At 55.1% G+C, this 17,921-nt stretch overlaps 1 long non-coding RNA gene across 1 annotated transcript; it reads right to left on the bottom strand.

Annotated features, from left to right (window-relative positions):
* Positions 1–2,232: 2,232 nt before the first annotated feature.
* LOC123465199 lies at positions 2,233–8,689 on the bottom strand. Its single transcript, XR_006640342.1, has 3 exons — positions 7,833–8,689; positions 4,890–5,152; positions 2,233–3,750 (listed from the first exon to the last, which is right to left on the bottom strand). It is a non-coding gene; the product is annotated as an uncharacterized LOC123465199 (long non-coding RNA).
* Between the last annotated feature and the right edge of the window lie 9,232 nt (positions 8,690–17,921).

Here is a 17,921-nt window from a genome sequence, read left to right as displayed (position 1 = left end):
CACGCACATGGAGACCTGACTTCCCTGGCGCCATAAGAGAGGCTCCCTGAGCTCCCCGTCGTACCTCGTGAGAAACCCCACAATGACGCCGCAGCTCGAGAAAACCCACCATATGCCCCTGTCATCGCGAGATGAGGGCCTTCTTTTCCTGCATGGCCTGGAGAGGAATCCCGAATCCTCTTTCCAAACTCCACAGGAGGCTTGACTCCCTTTAGGCCACTTAGTGGGCTCCAAGAGATACCCGTCGCGACTCGAGAGGAGAATGGAGTCCTTTGCTTCCCCTCGAGACAAGGCCTGACTCACCAGGTGGGTCTGGAATGCAACCCCGAGATCCCTGTCTCCCCTGGAGAGGAACATTAGGTCCTGGAAACAAGCCTAGATGAGGTCTCTTTTGCCCTTCTGTAACTCGAGAGCAATCCCCCGCTCTCCCTAACAACTCGAATGGAAGATTGGACTTCCCTGGGCCAACACAAGAGGAAGCCTGAATTCCCCTTCGTAACTCGAGAATCCCGCCACAACTCGAGAAAAAGCACTTGGTTCCCTCGTCATCGCAAGATGAGGCCCTTGCCCGCTACAGCTTCTCAAGAAAAGTCCCACGTTCCGTCTTGAAGTGCGAAACGATACTTGACACCCTTGATGTGACCCCAAAAGTTCCCCGAAATATCGGTCTCACTCGAGGTGAACACCGAGGTTCCCGGCACCAGTTTATCTGAGCCCCTTCTCCCTTCCTGTTCGTGATAGGAGGGTCACTTTCCCTGCTTTGTTTGTAAGGGGTTCCCGACCTTCACGGGGCACTTCAGGATGAGGCCGGTCTCACGAGGAAATTCGAGACGTAGCTCGCGGGTGGTGCCACATGCCAAAAGACTATGATTTCTCGGTACGCTCTTGATAAGAACCCGATGCCTGGACACCTCTTCGAAGGCAACCCTGTGGATGAAGGCACAACACAAAGGGGCACTGACACCCTCGTGCATCGTCTGGAAAAACCCGCAGGTTCCACATACAGCTCAACAAGTGGCTTGTCACCACTGAAGAACTCGAGAGGCAAGTGGGGTTTCATTCCTCTACACAAGACGAGGCCTGACTCTCCTGTCCCAACTCTGCAGGGACTTTGCGATCCGAATCAGACCAGCGCCAGTGAAGTCACGAGAGGAACGCTGAGGTTCCTGCCTCCACTCGAGATTAGGACCTCTTCCATTGCACGAAACCCAGTGGAGTCCCGAGAGACGCGTCCCAGCTCCACAGTATCCCTGACTTCTCAGAGGCACCCTGAGAAGCTCCCTGAGGTCACCAGCGCAATTCGAGTGAACCCAGGGTTTACTGCCGCCACCATAGAAAGAACTCAAGAGTCCTTCTTCAACGCGCTTTGAGGCCTGATTCCCCTACCATGACTCGAGGGCAATGACGCACTCCCTCTGCTACACTCATGAAGCCCTGACTTCCCTGGCGCCACACGAGAGGCTCCCTGAGCTCCCCGTCATACCTCGTGAGAAACCCCACACTGGCGCCGCAGATAGAGAAAACCCACGAGACGCCCCCGTTTTCGCGACATGACGGCCTTCTTTTCTAGCATGGCCTGGAGAGCAATCCCGAGTCCTCTCTCCAAACTCCACAGTAGGCTTGACTCCCTTTTGGTCACTCAGTGGACTCCAAGACATACCCGTCGCGACTCGAGAGGAGAGCGGAGTCTTTTCCTTCCCCTCGAGGCGAGGCCTGACTCCTCGGGTGAGTCTGATATGCGAACCGGAGATCCCTGTCGCCTCTGGAGAGAAACATTAGGTCCTGGACACAAGCCTAGATGAGGTCTCTTTTTTCCTGCAGTGACTCGAGAGCAATCCCCAACTCTCCCTCGCAACTCGAATGGAAGACTGGACTTCCCTGGGCCAACAGAAGAGGAAGCCTGAATTTCCCGTTGTAACTCAAGAATCCCGCCACAACTCGAGAAAAACCACGTCGTTCCCTCTTCATCGCAAGATGCGGCCATTGCCGCTACAGCGTCTCAAAAGAAGTCTTACGTTCCATCTTGAAGTGCGATACGGTACTTGGCACCTTTGATGCGACCCCAAAAGTTCCCCAACACACTGGTCTCACTGGAGGGGAACACCGAGGTTCCCGGCATCACCTCATCTGTGCCCCTTCTCCCCTCCTGATCGAGACAGGAGGGTCGATTCCCCTGCTTTGTCTGCAAGGGCTTCCGACCTTCCCGGCGCACCTAAGGATGAGGCCGGTCTCACTAGGAAATTCGAGACTGTAGCCTGGTGGGTGGTGCCACATGCGGAAAGACCCCGATTTCCCGGTCCGCTCTTAATAAGAACCCGATGCCCGGGCACCTCTTCGAAAGCAAACCTGTGGATGAATGCACAACACGAAGGGGTACTGACATCCCCATGCATAGTACGGAAAAACACGCAGATTCCAAACACAGATCGACAAGTGTCCTGTCATCCCTTGAAGAACTAGAGAGGCATGCGGAGTTCCGTTCCTCCACACAAGAGAAGGCCTGACTCTCCTTTCCCAACTCTGCAGGGACCGTGCGATCGGAGTCAGAAATGTAGATGAAACCTGACGTTCCTGCATCAACTCGAAATGAGGCCCTCTTCCATTGCGCCATACCCAGTGGAGTCCCGAGAGGCCCCTCCCAACTCCACAGTATCCCTGACTTCTCAGAGGCACCCTCAGAAGCTCTCTGCGGTCACTGGCACAAGTCGAGTGAACCCAGGGTTTCCTGCTGCATTCTGAGAAAGACCTCGAGAGTCCTTCTTTACTGCGTCTTGAGGCCCGATACCCTACCATGACTGGAGAGCAATGACGCATTTCCCTCGCCACGCCCATTGAAACCTAACTTCCCTGGCGCCACACGAGAGGCTCCCTGCGCTCCCCGTCCTACCTCATGAAAACCCCACACTGGCACCTCCGCTCGAGAAAACACATGAGACGCCCCCGTCATCGTAAGATGAGGGCCTTCTTTTCCTACATGACCTAGAGAGCAATCCCGAGTCCACTCTCCAAACTCCACTGGAGGCCTGTCTCCCTTTAGGCCACTCAGTAGCCTCCAAGAGATACACGTCGCTACTCTAGAGGAGAGCGGAGTCCGTTGCTTCCCCTCGAGCCGAGGCCTGACTACTTGGGTGAGTCTGGAATGGGATCCCGAGATCCGTGTCGCCCCTGTAGAGGAAAACTCGGTCCTGGACACAAGCCTAAATGAGGTCTTTTTTGTCCTGCATTGACTCAAGTGCAATCCCCAGCTCTCCCTCGCAACTCGAATGGATGATTGGACTTCCCTGGGCCAACACAAGAGGAAGACTGTATTTCCCGTTGTAATTCGAGAATCCCGCGGCAACTGGAGAAAAACAACGTGGCTCCTCCGTCATCGAAATATGAGGCCCCTGTCAGCTATAGCGTCTCCAGCGAAGTCCCATGTTCCGTCTTGAAGTGTGAAACGGTACTTGACACCCTTGATGCGACCCCCAAATTTCCCTGACACCCCGGTCTCACTCGAGGAGAACATGGAGGTTCCCAGCACTGCTTCAGCTGAGCCTCTTCTCCCCTCCTGATGGCGACAGGAGGGTCGATTCCCCTGCTTTGTCTGGAAGGGGTTCCCAGACTTCCCGGCGAACCTCAGGATGAGGCCAGTCTCACGAGGGAATTCGAGACGTAGCCTCGTGTGTTGTGCCACATGCTGAAAGACCCCGATTTCCTGGTCCGCTATTGATAAGATCCCGATGCCCGGTCACCTCTTCGAAGGTAACCCTGTGGATGAAGGCACAACACGAATGGGCACTGACACCCCTGTGCATCGTCCCCCAAAACCGCAGGTTCCACATACAACTCGACAGGTGGCCTGTCATCCCGTGAACAACTCGAGAGGCAAGCGGAGTTCCATTACTCCACACAAGACGAGGTCTGACTCTCCTGTCCCAACTCTGCAGGGACCCTGCTATCCGAGTCAGAAATGGAGAGGAACCCTGACGTTACTGCCTCAATCCGAGATTAGGTCCTCTTCAATTGCACCAGTCCCTGTGAAGTTCCGAGAAGCCCCTCTCAACTCCACAGTATCCCTGACTTCTCAGAGGAACCCCGCTAAGCTCCCTGAGGTTATGGGCACAAGTCGAGGGAACCCAGGGTTTCCTGCCACACCCCGAGAAAGACCTCGAGAGTTCTTCTTCGAAGCGTCTTGAGGCTCGATTCCCCTACCATGACTCGAGAGCAATGAGGCGCTCCCCCTCGTCACGTCCATGGAGACCTGACTTCCGTGGCACCACAGGAGTCTCCCTGAGCTCCCCGTCCTATCTTGTGAGAAACCCCAACCAGGCACTGCACCTTGAGAAAACCCACGAGACGCCCCCGTCATCGCGAGATGAGGGCCTTCTTTTCCTGCATGGCCTAGAGAGCAATCCCGAGTCCTCTCTCCAAACTCCACAGGAGGCTTAACTCCATTTAGGCCATTCTTGGGCTCCAAGGGATACCCGTCGTGACTCGAGAGGAGAGCGGAGTCTATTCATTCCCTTCGAGACGAGGCCTGACTCCCCGGGTGAGTCTGGAATGCAACCCCGAGATCCCTGTCGCCCCTGGAGAGAAAAACTCGGTCCTGGACACAAACCTAGATGAGCTCTATTTTGCCCTGCAGTGACTCAAGAGCAATCTCCAGCTCTCACTTGCAACTCGAATGGAAGATTGGACTTCCCTGGGCCAACACAAGAGGAAACCTGTATTCCCCGTCGTAACTCAAGAATCCTGCCGCAACTCGAGAAAAAACACGTGGGTCCCCCGTCAGCGCTAGATGAGGCCCTTGCCCACTACAGCGTCTCAAGAGAAGTCCCAGGTTCCGTCTTGAAGTGCGAAACGGTACTTGGCACCCTTGATGCAACCCGAAAAGTTACCCGACTTACCAGTTTCACTCAAGGGGAGCACCGAGGTTCCCGGCACTACTTCATCTGAGCCCTTTCTCTCCTCCTGATCCCGAAAGGAGGGTCGATTCCCCTGCTTTGTCTGGAAAGGGTTCCCGGATTTTCCTGCGCGCCTCAGGATGAGGCCGATCTCACGAGGAAATTCGAGACGTAGCCTCGTGGGTGGTGCAACATGCTGAAAGACCCTGATTTCCGGTCCGCACTTGAGGAGAACCCGATGCCCGGACACCTCTTCGAAGGCAACCCTGTGGATGAAGGCACAACAGGAAGGAGCACTGACACCCCCGTGCATCTCCGAAAAACCCGCAGGTTCCACACACATCACGAAAAGTGGTGTCATCATTGAACAACTTGAGATGTAAGCGGAGTTCCATTCCTCCGCAGAACACGAGACCTGACACTCCTGAGCAAACTCAGCAGGGACCCTGCGATCTGAGTCAGATCCGGCTCCAGGAAGTCAGGAGCAGAACCCTGAGGTTCCTGCCTCAACTCGAGATGAGGCCCTCTTCCATTGCACCAAACCCAGAGGAGTCCCGAGAGGCCTCTCCCAAATCCACAGTATCCCTGATTTCTCAGAGGCACCCTGAGAAGCTCCCTGAGGTCACCGGCACAAGTCAAGGGAACCCAGGGTTTCCTGCTGCAACCCTAGAAAGACATCGAGAGTCCTTTTTCAACCCGTCATGAGGCCCGATTCCCCTACCCTGACTGGAGAGCAATGACGCGCTCCCCCTTGCCCCGCCCATGGAGACCTGACTTCCCTGTTGCCACACGAGAGGCTACCTGAACTCCCCGTCGTACCTCGTGAGAAACCCCACACTGGCGCCACAGCTCGAGAAAACCCACGAGACGCCCCCGTCATCTCGAGATGTGGGCCTTCTCTTCCTGCATGGCCTGGAGAGCAATCCCGAGTCCTCTCTCCAAACTGAAGAGGAGGGTTGACTCCCTTTAGACCACTCAGTGGGCTCCAAGAGATATGCGTCGCAACTCGAGAGGAGAGCCGAGTCCTTTGCTTCCCCTCGAGACGAGGCCTAACTCCCCGGGTGAGTCTGTAATGCAAACCCGAGATCCCTGTCGCCCTTGGAGAGGATCACTGGGTCCTGAACACAAGGCTAGATGAGGTCGCTTTTGCCCTGCAGTAACTCGAGAGCACTCCCCAGCTTTCCCTCGCAACCCGAATGGAAGATGGACCTCCCTGGGCCAACACAAGAGGAAGCCTGAATTCCCAGTAGTAATTCGAGAATTCCGCCTCAACTCGAGAAAAACCACGTGATTCCCCCGTCATTGCAAGATGAGGCCCTTGCCTGCTCCAGCGTCTCAAGAGTAGTCCCACGTTCTGTCTTGAAGTGCGAAATGATATTTGGCACCCTTAATGCTACCCCAAAAGTTCCCCGACATAAGGGTCGCACTTCGAGGGGAACACCAAGGTTCCTGGCACCACTTCATCTGAGCCCCTTCTCCCCTCCTGATCGCGAAAGGAGGGTCGATTCCCCTGCTTTGTCTGCAAGGGGTTCCCGACCTTCTCCACGCACCTCAGATGAGGCTGTCTCACGAGGAAATTCGAGACGTAGCCTCGATGGTGGTGCCACATGCCGAAAGACCGCGATTTCCCGATCCGCTCTTGATAAGAACGCGATGCCCAGACACCTATTCGAAGATAGTGTGGATGAAGGCACAACACGAAGGGGCACTGACAACCCCGTGCATCATCCGGAAAAGACCACAGGTTACTCTTACAGCTCAACAAGTGCCTGTCACCCAGTGAACAACTCGAGAGGCAAGCGGAGATCCATTCCTGCACACAAGACGAGGCCTGACTCACCTCTCCCAACTATGCAGGGGGCTGCGATCGGAATCAGAAATGGAGAGGAACCCTGAGGTTCCTGCCTCCCCTCGAGATGAGGCCCCCTTCCATTTCACCAAACCCAGTGGAGTCCCGAGAGGTCTTTCCCAACTCCACAGTATCCCTGACTTCTCAGAGGCACCCGGAGAATCTCCCTGAGGTCACCGGCACAAGTCGAGGGAACCCAGGTATTCTTGCCAAGACCCGAGAGAGATCTTGAGAGTCCTTCTTCAACGCGTCTAGAGGCCTGATTCCCCTACCATGACTCGAGAGCAATGACGCACTCCCCCTCGCCACACGCATCGAGACCTAACTTCCCTGGCGCCACATAAGAGGCTCCCTGAGCTCCCCGTCGTACCTCCTGAGAAACCAACACAGGCGCTGCAGCTCGGTAAAACCACCGAGACCCCCCGTCATCGTGAGATGAGGGCCTTCTTTTCCTGCATGTCCTGGAGTGCAATCCCGAGTCCTCTCTCCAAACTCCAGAGGAGGCTTGACTCCCTTTAGTCCACTCAGTGGGCTCCAAGAAATACCCGTCGCGACTCGAGAAGAGAGAGAAGTCCTTTGTTTCCCCTCGAGATGACGCCTGACTCCCGGGTGAGTCTGGAATGCAACCCCAAGATCCCAGTCATCCCTTGAGAGGAACATTAGGTCCTAGACACAAGCCTGGATGAGGTCTCTTTTGCCCTGCAGTGACTCGAGCGCAACCCCCAGCTCTCCCTCGCAACTCGAATGGAAGATTGGGCTTCCCTGGGCCAACACAAGAGGAAGCCAGAAATCCCCTTCGTAACTCGAGAATCCCGCCGCAACTCGAGAAAAACCACGTGTTTCCAACGTCATCCCAAGATGAGGCCCTTGCCTGCTATGGCGTCTCAAGAAAAGAACCACGTTCCGTCTTGAAGTGTGAAACGGTACTTTGCACCCTTGATGCGACACCAAATGTTCCCGGACACGCCGGTCTCACTCGACAGGAACACCGAGGTTCCCGCACCACTTCATCTGAGCACCTTCTCCCCTCCTGTTTGCGACAGGAGGGTCTATTCCCCTGCTTTGTTTGGAAGGGGTTCCCCACATTCCCGGCGCACCTCAGGATGAGGCCGGTCTCACGAGGAAATTCGAGACATAGCGTCGTGGGTGGTGTCACATGCCGAAATACCCCGATTTCCCGGCCCACTCTTGAGAAGAACCCGATGCCCGGACACCTCTTCGAAGGCAACCCTGTGGACGAAGGCACAAAACGAAGGGTCACTGACACTCCCGTGCATCATTCGGTAAAAGCCGCAGGTTCCACACACAGCTCAACAAGAGGCCTGTCATCCCATGAACAACACGAGAGGCAAGCAGAGTTCCATTCCTCCACTCAAGACGAGGCCTGACTCTCCGGTCCCAACTCTGAAGGGACCCTGCGATCGGAGTCCGAAATGGAGAGGAACCCTGAGGTTCCTGACTCCACTCGAGATGAGGCCCTCTTCCATTACACCAAAAACAGTGGAGGCCCGAGAGGCCCCTCCCAAATCCACAGTATCCCGACTTCTCAGAGGCACCCTTAGAAGCTCCCTGAGGTCACCGGCACAAGTCGAGGGAACACAGGGTTTCCTGACGCAACCCGAGAAAGACCTCGAAAATCCTCCTTCAATGCGTCTTGAATCCCGATTCCCCTACCATGACTCAAGAGCAATGACGCGTTCCCCCTCGCCACTCGCATGGAGACTTGACTTCCCTGGCGCCACACGAGAGGCTCCCTGAGCTCCCCGTCATACCTCGTGAGAAATCCCACACTGGCTCCCCAGCTCGAGAAAACCCACGAGACGCCTCCGTCGTCGCGAGATGAAGGCCTTCTTTTCCTGCATGGCCTGGAGAGCATCTCGAGGCCTCTCTTCAAACTCCACAGGAGGCCTGACTCCCTTTAGGCCACTCTGTGGGCTCAAGAGATACCCGTTGGGACTCGAGAGGAGAGCGGAATTCTTTGCTTCCCCTATATACCAGGCCTGACTCCTCAGGTGAGTCTGGAATGCAACCCCGAGATCCCTGCCGCCCCTGGAGAGGAACATTAGGTCCTAGACACAAGCATAGATGAGGTCTCATTTGCCCTGAAGTGACTCGAGAGCAATCCCCTGCTCTCCCTCACACCTCGAATGGAAGAATGGACTTCCCTGGGACAACACAAGGGGAAGCCTGAATTCCCCGTCGTAATTCGAAAATCCCGCCGCAACTCGAGAAAAACCACGTGGTTCCCCCGTCATCGCTAGATGAGGCCCTTGCCAGCTACAGCGTCTCAGGAGAAGCCCCACGTTCCATCTTGAAGTTTAAAATGATAATTGGCAACCTTGATGTTATCACAAAAGTTCCCCGACACCCTGGTCTCACTCGAGGGGAACACCAAGGTTCGGTGCACCGCTTGTTCTGAGCCCCTTATCCCCTCCTGATCGCGACGGGAGGGTCGATTACCCTGCTTTGTCTGGAAGGGGTTCCGGACCTTCCCGGCGCACCTCAGGATGAGGCCGGTCTCACGAGGAAATTCGAGACGTAGCCTTGTGGTTGGTGCCACACGCCGAAAGACCCCGATTTCCGTGTCTGCTCTTGATAAGAACCCAATGCTAGGACACCTCTTCGAAGGCAATCCTGTGGATGAAGGCACAAAACGAAGGGGTCTGACACCCTCGTGTATCGTTGGAAAAGCCCGCAAGTTCCACATACAGATCGACAAGTGGCTTGTCACCCCATGAACAACTCGAGAGGCAAGAGGAGTTCAATTCCTCCACACAAGACGAGGCCTGACTCTCCTGTCCCAACTCTGCATGGACACTGAGATCCGATTCAGAAATGGAGAGGAACCCTGAGGTTCCTGCCTCAACTCGAGATAAGGCCCTCTTCTACTGCACCAAACCCAGTGGAGTTCGGAGCGGCCCCTCCCAACTGCACAGTATCCCTGACTTCTCAGAGGCACCCTGAGAAGCTCCCTGAGGTCACGGGCATAAGTCGAGGGAACCCAGGGTTTCCTGCCATAACCTGAGAAAAACCTTGAGAGTCCTTCTTCACGCGTCTTGATGCCCGATTCCTCTACCATGACTGGAGAAAAATGACGCGCTCCCCCTCACCACGCGCATGAAGATCTGACTTCCCCGGCACCACATGAGAGGCTCCCTGAGCTCCCCATCGTACCTCGTGAGAAACCCCACACTGGCGCCGCAGCTCGAGAAAACCCACGAGACGCCCCTGTCATGGTGAAATGAGGGCCTTCTTTCCTGCATGACCTGAAGAGCAATCCCGAATCCTCTCTCCAAACTCCAAAGGAGGCTTGACTCCCTTTAGGTCACTCAGTGGGCTCCAAGAGATACCCGTCGATACTCAGGAGGAGAGCGGTGTCCTTTGCTTCCCCTCGAGATGAGGCCTGACTACGAGGGTGAGTCTGGAATGCAACCCCGAGATCCCTGTCGCCCCTGGAATGGAACATTAGGTCCTGGACACAAGCATAGATGAGGTGCCACTTGCCCTGAAGTGACTCGAGAGCAATCTCCTGCTCTCCCTCGCAACTCGAATGGAAGAATGGACTTCCCTGGGACAACAAAGAGGAAGCCTGAATTTCCCGTCGTAATTCGAAAATCCCGCCGCAACTCGAGAAAAACCACGTGGATTCCCCATCATCGCAAGATGAGGCCCTTGCCAGCTACAGCGTTTCAAGAGAAGTCCCACGTTCCGTCTTGAAGTTTAAAACGATAATTGGAAACCTTGATGTTACCACAAAAGTTCCCCGACACCCTGGTCTCACTCGAGGGGAACACCAAGATTCGGTGCACCGCTTGTTCTGAGCCCCTTATCCCCTCCTGATAGACACGGAAGGGTCTATTACCCACCTTTGTCTGGAAGGGGTTCTGGACCTTCCTGGCGCACCTCAGGATGAGGCCGGTCTCATGAGGAAATTCGAAAAGTAGCCTCATGGTTGGTGCCACATGCTGAAAGATCCCGAATTCCCGGTCCACTCTAGATAAGAACCTGACGCCCGGACATCTCTTCGAAGGCAACCCTGTGGATGAAGGCACAACACGAAGGGACACTGACATCCCCATGCATCGTCTGGAAAAACCCGCCGATTCCACTCACAGCTCCAAATGTGGACTGTCACCCCGTGAACAACTCTAGAGGCAAGTGAAGTTGCATTCCTTCACACAAGACGAGGCCCTACTCTCCTGGCCCAACTCTTCAGGGACCCTGCGATCGGAGTCAGAAATGGAGAGGAACCCTGAGGTTCCTGCCTCAACTAGAGAAGAGGCCCTCTTCCATTGAACCAAACTCAGTGGTGTCCCGAGAGGCCCCTTCCAACACCACAGTATCCCTGAATTCTCAGAGGCTCCCTGAGAAGCTACCTGAGGTCACTGGCACAAGTCGAGGGAACCCAGAGTTTCCTGAAGTAACCCGAGAAAGACTTGGAGAGTCCTTTTTCAACGTCTCTTGATGCCCGATTCCCCTACCATGTCTCCAGAGCAAGGACGCGCTCCCCTCGCCACAAGCAGGAAAACTGACTTCCCTAGTACCACACAAGAGGCTCCCTGAGTACCCCATCGTACCTCGTGAGAAAACCCACAGTGGCGCCGCAGTTCGAGAAAAACCACAAGATGCCCCCGTCAAGGAGAGATGGGGGCCTTCTTTTCCTGCCTGACCTGGAGAGCAATCCCTGGTCCTCTCTCCAAACTTCACAGGAGGATTGACTCCCTTTAGGCCACTCAGTTGGGTCCAAGAAATACCCGGTGCGACTCGAGAGGAGAGCGGAGTCCTTTGCTTCCCTCGAGACGAGGCCTGACTCCCCGGGTGAGTTTGGAATGCAACCCCGAGATCCCTGTCGCCCCTGGAGTGGAACATTATGTCCTAGACACAAGCCTAGATGAGGTCTATTTTGCCCTACAGTGACTCGAGAGCAACCTCCATCTCTCCCTCACAATTTGAATGGAAGATTGGTCTTCCCAAGGTCAACACAAGAGGAAGTCTGAATTTCCCATCGTAATTCGAGAATTCAGCCTCAAGTCTTAAAAACCATGTGGTTCCCCCTTCATCGCAATATGAGGCCCTTGCCAGCTAGAGTCTCAAGAGAAGTCCCACGTTCCATCTTAAAGTTCGAAATGCTACTATGCACCCTTGATGCGACCCCAAAGTTCCCCAACATACCGGTCTCACTCCAGGGGAACACCGAAGTTCCCGGCGTCTCCAGGGAAGTCCCATGTTCCGTCCTTAAGTGCGAAATGGTAATTGACACCCTTGATGCGACCGCAAAAGTTCGCCGACACGCTGGGTTCCCTCGAGGGGAACACCGAGGGTCCCAGCACCACTTCATCTGAGCCCCTTCTCCCCTCCTGATCGCGACAGGAGAGTCGATTCCCCTGCGTGGTCTGGAAGGGGTTCCCGGCCTTCCTGGTGCACCTCAGGATGAGGCCGGTTTCAGGAGGAAATTCGAGACTAGCCATGTGTGAGGTGCCACGTGCCGAACAACCCCGATTTTCCGGTCCGCTCTTGATAAGAACCTGATGCCCGGACACCTCTTCGAAGGCAACCCTGTGAGTGAAGGCACAACACGAAGGGGCACTGACACCCCCGTGCATCATCCGGAAAACCCCGCAGGGTCTACACACAGCTCGACAAGGGGCCTGAGACTCCCGGAACAACTCGAGAGGCAACCAGAATTCCATTCCTCAGACAAGACGAGGCATGACTCTCCTGTCCCAACACTGCAGGGACCGTGCAGTCGGAGTCAGAATCGGAGAGGAAGCCTGAGGTTCCTGCCTCCCCTCGAGATGAGGCCCTCTTCCATTGCGCCGAACCCAGCAGAGTCCCGAGAGGCCCCGCCAACTCCACAGCATCCCTCACCTCTCAGAGGCACCCTGGGAAGTTCCCTATAGTCTCCTGCAGAAGTCGAGGGAAACGAGGGTTTCCCGCCGCCACCCGAGAAAGACCTCGAGAGTCCTTCTTCAACGCGTCTTGAGGCCCTAGTCGCTTCCCATGACTCGAGAGTGATGACCAGCTCCCCCTCACCATGCGCATGGAGACATGACTTCCCTGGCACCGCACGAGAGGCTCCCTGAGGTCCTCGTCATGCCTCGTGAGAAAACCCCCAGGATGAGGCCGGTCTCACGAGGAAATTCTAGACGTAGCCTCGAGGTTGGTGCCACAAGCAAAACGACCCCGATCTCCCGGTCCACTCCATATAAGAAAACTTTGCCTGGACACCTCTTTGAAGGCAACACTTTGGATGAAGGCACAATACGCAGGGGCACTGACACCCACGTGCATCGTCTGGAAAAACCAGCATGTTCCACACACAGCTCGACAAGTGGCCTGTCACCCCGTGAACAACTCGAGAGGAAAGCGGAATTCCTTTCCTTCACACAAAACAAGGCCTGACTCTCTTCTCTGAACTCTGCAGGTACCCTTCGATCGTAGTCAGAAATGGAGAGGAACCCTGAGGTTCCTGCCTCCACTCTAGATGAGGCCCTCTACCTTTGCACCAAACACAGTGGAGTCCCGAGAGACCCCTCCCAACCTCACAGTATCCCTGACTTCTCAGAGGCACTCTGAGAAGCTCCCTGAGGTCACCGGCACAAGTCATTGGAACACAGTGTTTCCTGCTGCAACCCGATAAAGACCTTGAGAGTTCTTCTTCAACGCGTCTTGAGGCCCGATTCCCCACCATGACTCAAGAACAATGACGCGCTCCCGGTTGCCACATACATGGAGACCTGACTTCCTGGTGCCACACGAGAGACTCCCTGAGCTCCCTGTCATACCTCGTGAGAAACTCCACACTCGTGACGCAGCTTGAGAAACCCACAAGAAACCCCCGTTATCGCGAGATGATGGCCTTCTTTTCCTTCATGGCCTGAAGACCAATCTCGTGTCCCCTTTCCACACTCCACAGAAGGCTTGACTCCCTTTAGGCCACTCAGTGTTCTCCAAGAGATACCCGTTGCGACTCAAGAGGAGAACAGCATCCTTTGCTTCCCTTCAAGACGAGGCCTGACTCCACGGGTGAGTCTGAAATGCAACAATGCGATCCATGTCGCCACTGGAGAGGAACATTAGGTCCTGGACATAAGCCTAGATGATGTCTCTTTTGCCTTGTAGAGACTCGAGTGCAATCCCCACTCTCCATTGCAACTCGAATGGAAGTTTGGACTTCCCTGGGCCAACACAAGAGGAAGCCTGAATTCCCCGTCGTAACTCGAGAATCCCCCACAACTCGAGAAAAACCTCATGGTTCCCCCGTCAGCGCAAAATGAGGTCCTTGCCCGCTACAGCATCTCAATAGAAGTCCCACGTTCTGTCTTGAATTGAGAAACGGTATTGGCAGCTTTGATGCGGCCCTAAAATTTCCCCGACACCACGGTCTCACTCGAGGTGTACACCAAGGTTACCGGCACCACTTCATGTGAGCCTCTTCTCCCATCCTGATCCCGACAGGAGGGTCGATTCCCCTGCTTTGTCTGGAAGGGGTTCCCGACCTTCCTGGCACACCTCAGTATGAGGCCGGTCTGATGAGGATATTCGAGACGTAGCCTCTTGGGTGGTACCACATTCTGAAAGACCCTGATTTCCTTGTCCAATGTTCATAAGAACCCATGTCCGGACAAATCTTCCTAGGAAACCCTGTGGATGAAGGCACAAAATGAAGGGGCACTGACACCCCCATGCATCATTTGTAAAAACCCACAGGTTCCACAAACAGCTCAACAAGTGGCCTGTCACCCCGTGACCAACTGGAGAGGCAAGCGGAGTTTCATTCCTCCACAATAGATGAGGCCTGACTCTCGTGTCCCAACTCTGCAGGGACCCTGAGATGCGAGTCAGAAATGGAGAGGAACCCTGAGGTTCCTGCCAAAACTCGAGAAGAGGCCCTCTTCCATTGAACCAAATCCAATGGAGTCCCTAGAGTCCCCTCCCAACTGCACAGTATCCCTGACTTCTCAGAGGCACCCTGTGAAGCTCCCTGAGGTAACAGGTACAAGTCGAAGGAACCCAGGTTTTCCTGCCGCGAACAGAGAAAGTCTTCGAGAGTCGTTCCTCATTGCGTCTTGAGGCCCGATTCCCCTACCATGACTCTTGAGCAATGACCCGCTCTGCCTCGCCATGCCCATGGAGACCTGACTTCCTTGGCACCACACGAGAGGCTCCCTGAGCTCCCCATCCTACCTCGTGAGAAATCCCACACTGGCGCCGCAGCTCGAGAAAACCCATGAGACGCCCCCTTCATCGCGGGATGAGGGCCTTCTTTCTCTGTATAGCCTGGAGAGCAATCCTGATTCCTCTCTCCAAACTCCACAGGAGACGTGACTCCCTTTAGGCCACTCAGTTGGCTCCAAGAGATACCCATCGCGACTCTAGAGGAGAGCGAAGTCCTTTGCTTCCCCTCGAGATGAGGCCTGACTCCCCGGGTGGGTCTTGAATGCAAGCCCGATATCACTGTCGCCTTTGGGGAGGAACATTAGGTCCTGACACAAGCCTAGATGGGTATCTTTTGCCCTGCAGTGACTCAAGCGCAATCATCAGCTCTCCCTCGCAACTTGAATGGAAGATTGGACTTCCCTGGGCCAACACAAGGGGAAGCCTGAATTTCCTGTCATAACTCGAGAATCCCGCAGCAAATCGAGAAAAACTCCTGGTTCCTGCGTCATCGCAAGATGAGGCCCTTGCCCGCTACAGCCTCTCAAGAGAAGTTCCACGTTCCGTTTTGAAGCTCGAAACAGTACTTGGCACCCTTGATGCGACCCCAAAAGTTACCCGACAAACCGGTTTCACTCGAGGGGAACACCGAGGTTCTCGGCACCATTTCATCTGAGCCCCTTCTCCCCTCTTGATCGCAACAGGAGGGTCGATTGCCTTGTTTTGTCTGGAAGGGGTTTCTCACCTTCCCTGCACACCTCAGGATGAGGCCGGTCTCTCGAGGAAATTTTGAGACGTAGGCTCGTGGGTGGTGCCACATTCCTAAAGACCCTGATTTCACGGTCCACTCTTGATAAGAACCCGATGCCCGACCTTCCTGGCACACCTCAGGATGAAGCCTGTCTCACGAGGAAATTCGAGACTTAGCCTTGTGGGTGGTGCCACACGCTGAAAGACCCCGATTTAATGGTCCGATCTTATAAGAAACCAATGCTTGGACACCTCTTCGAAGGCAACCCTGTGGATGAAGGCACAACTGGAAGGGGAACTACACGCCTGTGCATGGTCCGGAAAAACACGCAGGTTCCACACAAAGCTCGACAAGTGGCCTGTCACCCCATTAACAAATGGAGAGGCAAGCGGAGTTCCGTTCCTCTACACAAGATGTGGCCTGACTTTCCTGTCACAACTCTTCAGGGACCTTGCGATCGGAGTCAGAAATGGAGAGGAACACTGAGGTTCCTGCCTCAACTCGAGATGAGGCCCTCTTCCATTGCACCAAACCAAGGGGAGTCCCTAGAGGCCACTCCCAACTCCAAGGTATCCCTGACTTCTCAGAGGCAACCGCCGAAGCTCTGTGAGGTCACCGACACAAGTCGAGGGATCCCAGGGTTTCCTGCTGCAACCCGAGAAAGACCTCGAGCATCCTTCTTCAACTAGTCTTGAGGTCTGATTCCCCTACCATGACTCGAGAGCAATGACGCGCTCCCCCTTGCCACTTGCATGGAGACCTGTCTTTCCAGGCGCCACATGAGAGGCTCCCTGAGCTCCCTGTAGTACCTAGTCAGATATCCCACACTGGCGCCGCAGCACAAGAAAACCCACGAGACGTCCCCGTAATCGCGAGATGAGGGCCTTCTTTTCCTGCATGGCCTGGAGAGCAATCCCGAGTCCTCTCTCCAAACTCCACAGGAGGCTTGAATATCTTTAGGCCACTCAGTGGGCTCCAAGAGATACAGGTCGCGATTCGAGAGGAGAGCGGAGTCCTTGCTTCCCCTCTAGACGAGGCCTGACTCCACTGCTGAGTTTGGAATGCAACCCCGAGATCCCTGTCGCCCCTGCAGAGGAACATTAGGTCCTGGACACAAGCCTAGATGAGGTCTCTTTTGCCCTGCAGTGATTCGAGCGCAACCCCCAGAACTCCATCGCAACTTGAATGGAAGTTTGGATTTCCTGGGCCAACACAAGAGGAAGGCTGAATTTGCCATCTTAACTCGAAAATCCCGACACAACTTGAGAAAAAACACGTGGTTCCCCCATTATCGCAAGATAAGGCCCTTGCCCGATACAGCATCTCAAGAGAAGTCCCACGTTATATCTTCAAGGGCGAAACGGTATTAGCACCCTTTTGTGACCCTAAATGTTCCTCGACACACCGGTCTCAATAGAGGGGAACACCGAGGTTCGGGCACCACTTCAACTGAGCCCTTTCTCCCCTCCTGATCACGACAGGAGGGTCGATTCCCCTGCTTTGTCTGGAAGGAGTTCCCGATCTTACTGGCGCTCCTCAGGATGAGGCCGGTCTCACTTGGAAATTCGAGAAGTAGCCTCGTGTTGATGCCACATGGCGAAAGATACCGATTTCCCGGTTGGTTCTTAATAAGAAACCGATGCCAAGACACCTCTTCGAGGCCACCCTGTGGATGAAGGCACAACAGGAAGGGGCACTGACACCACCGTGCATCGTCCAGAAAAACCCGCTGGTTCCACACACAGCTCAAAAGTGGCCTGTCACCCCGTGAACAACTCGAGAGGCAAGCGGAGTTCCATTCCTCAACACAAGACGAGGCCTGACTCTCCTGTCCCAACTAAGCAGGGACCCTGCAATCAGAGTCAGAAATGGAGAGGAAACCTGAGGTTTCTGCCTCAACACGAGATGAGGCCCTCTTTCATTGCACCAAACCCAGTGGAGGCCTGAGAGGACCCTCCCAACTGCACAGTATGCCTGTCTTCTCAGAGGCACCCTGGGAAGCACCCTGAGGTCTCTGGCACAAGTCGAGGGAACCCACGGTTTCATGCAGCAACCCGAGAAAGTCCTGGAGAGTCCTTCTTCAACGCGTCTTGAGTCCTGATTCCCCTACGATGACTCGAGAGCAATGACACGCTCCCCCTCTCCAAGCGCATGGAGACCTGACTTCCCTGGTGCCACACGAGAGGCTCCCTGAGCTTCTTGTCGTACCTCGTGAGGAACCCCACACTGGCGCCACAGCTCGAGACAACCCACAAGACGCCCCTGAAATCGTGAGATG

The sequence above is a fragment of the Bubalus bubalis genome, chromosome 20 (genome assembly GCF_019923935.1).
Source record: "Bubalus bubalis isolate 160015118507 breed Murrah chromosome 20, NDDB_SH_1, whole genome shotgun sequence".
NCBI classification, from domain to species: domain Eukaryota; kingdom Metazoa; phylum Chordata; class Mammalia; order Artiodactyla; family Bovidae; genus Bubalus; species Bubalus bubalis.
The sequence above is the reverse complement of the archived record's forward strand: the minus strand, read 5'-3'. Positions and strand labels throughout refer to the sequence as shown.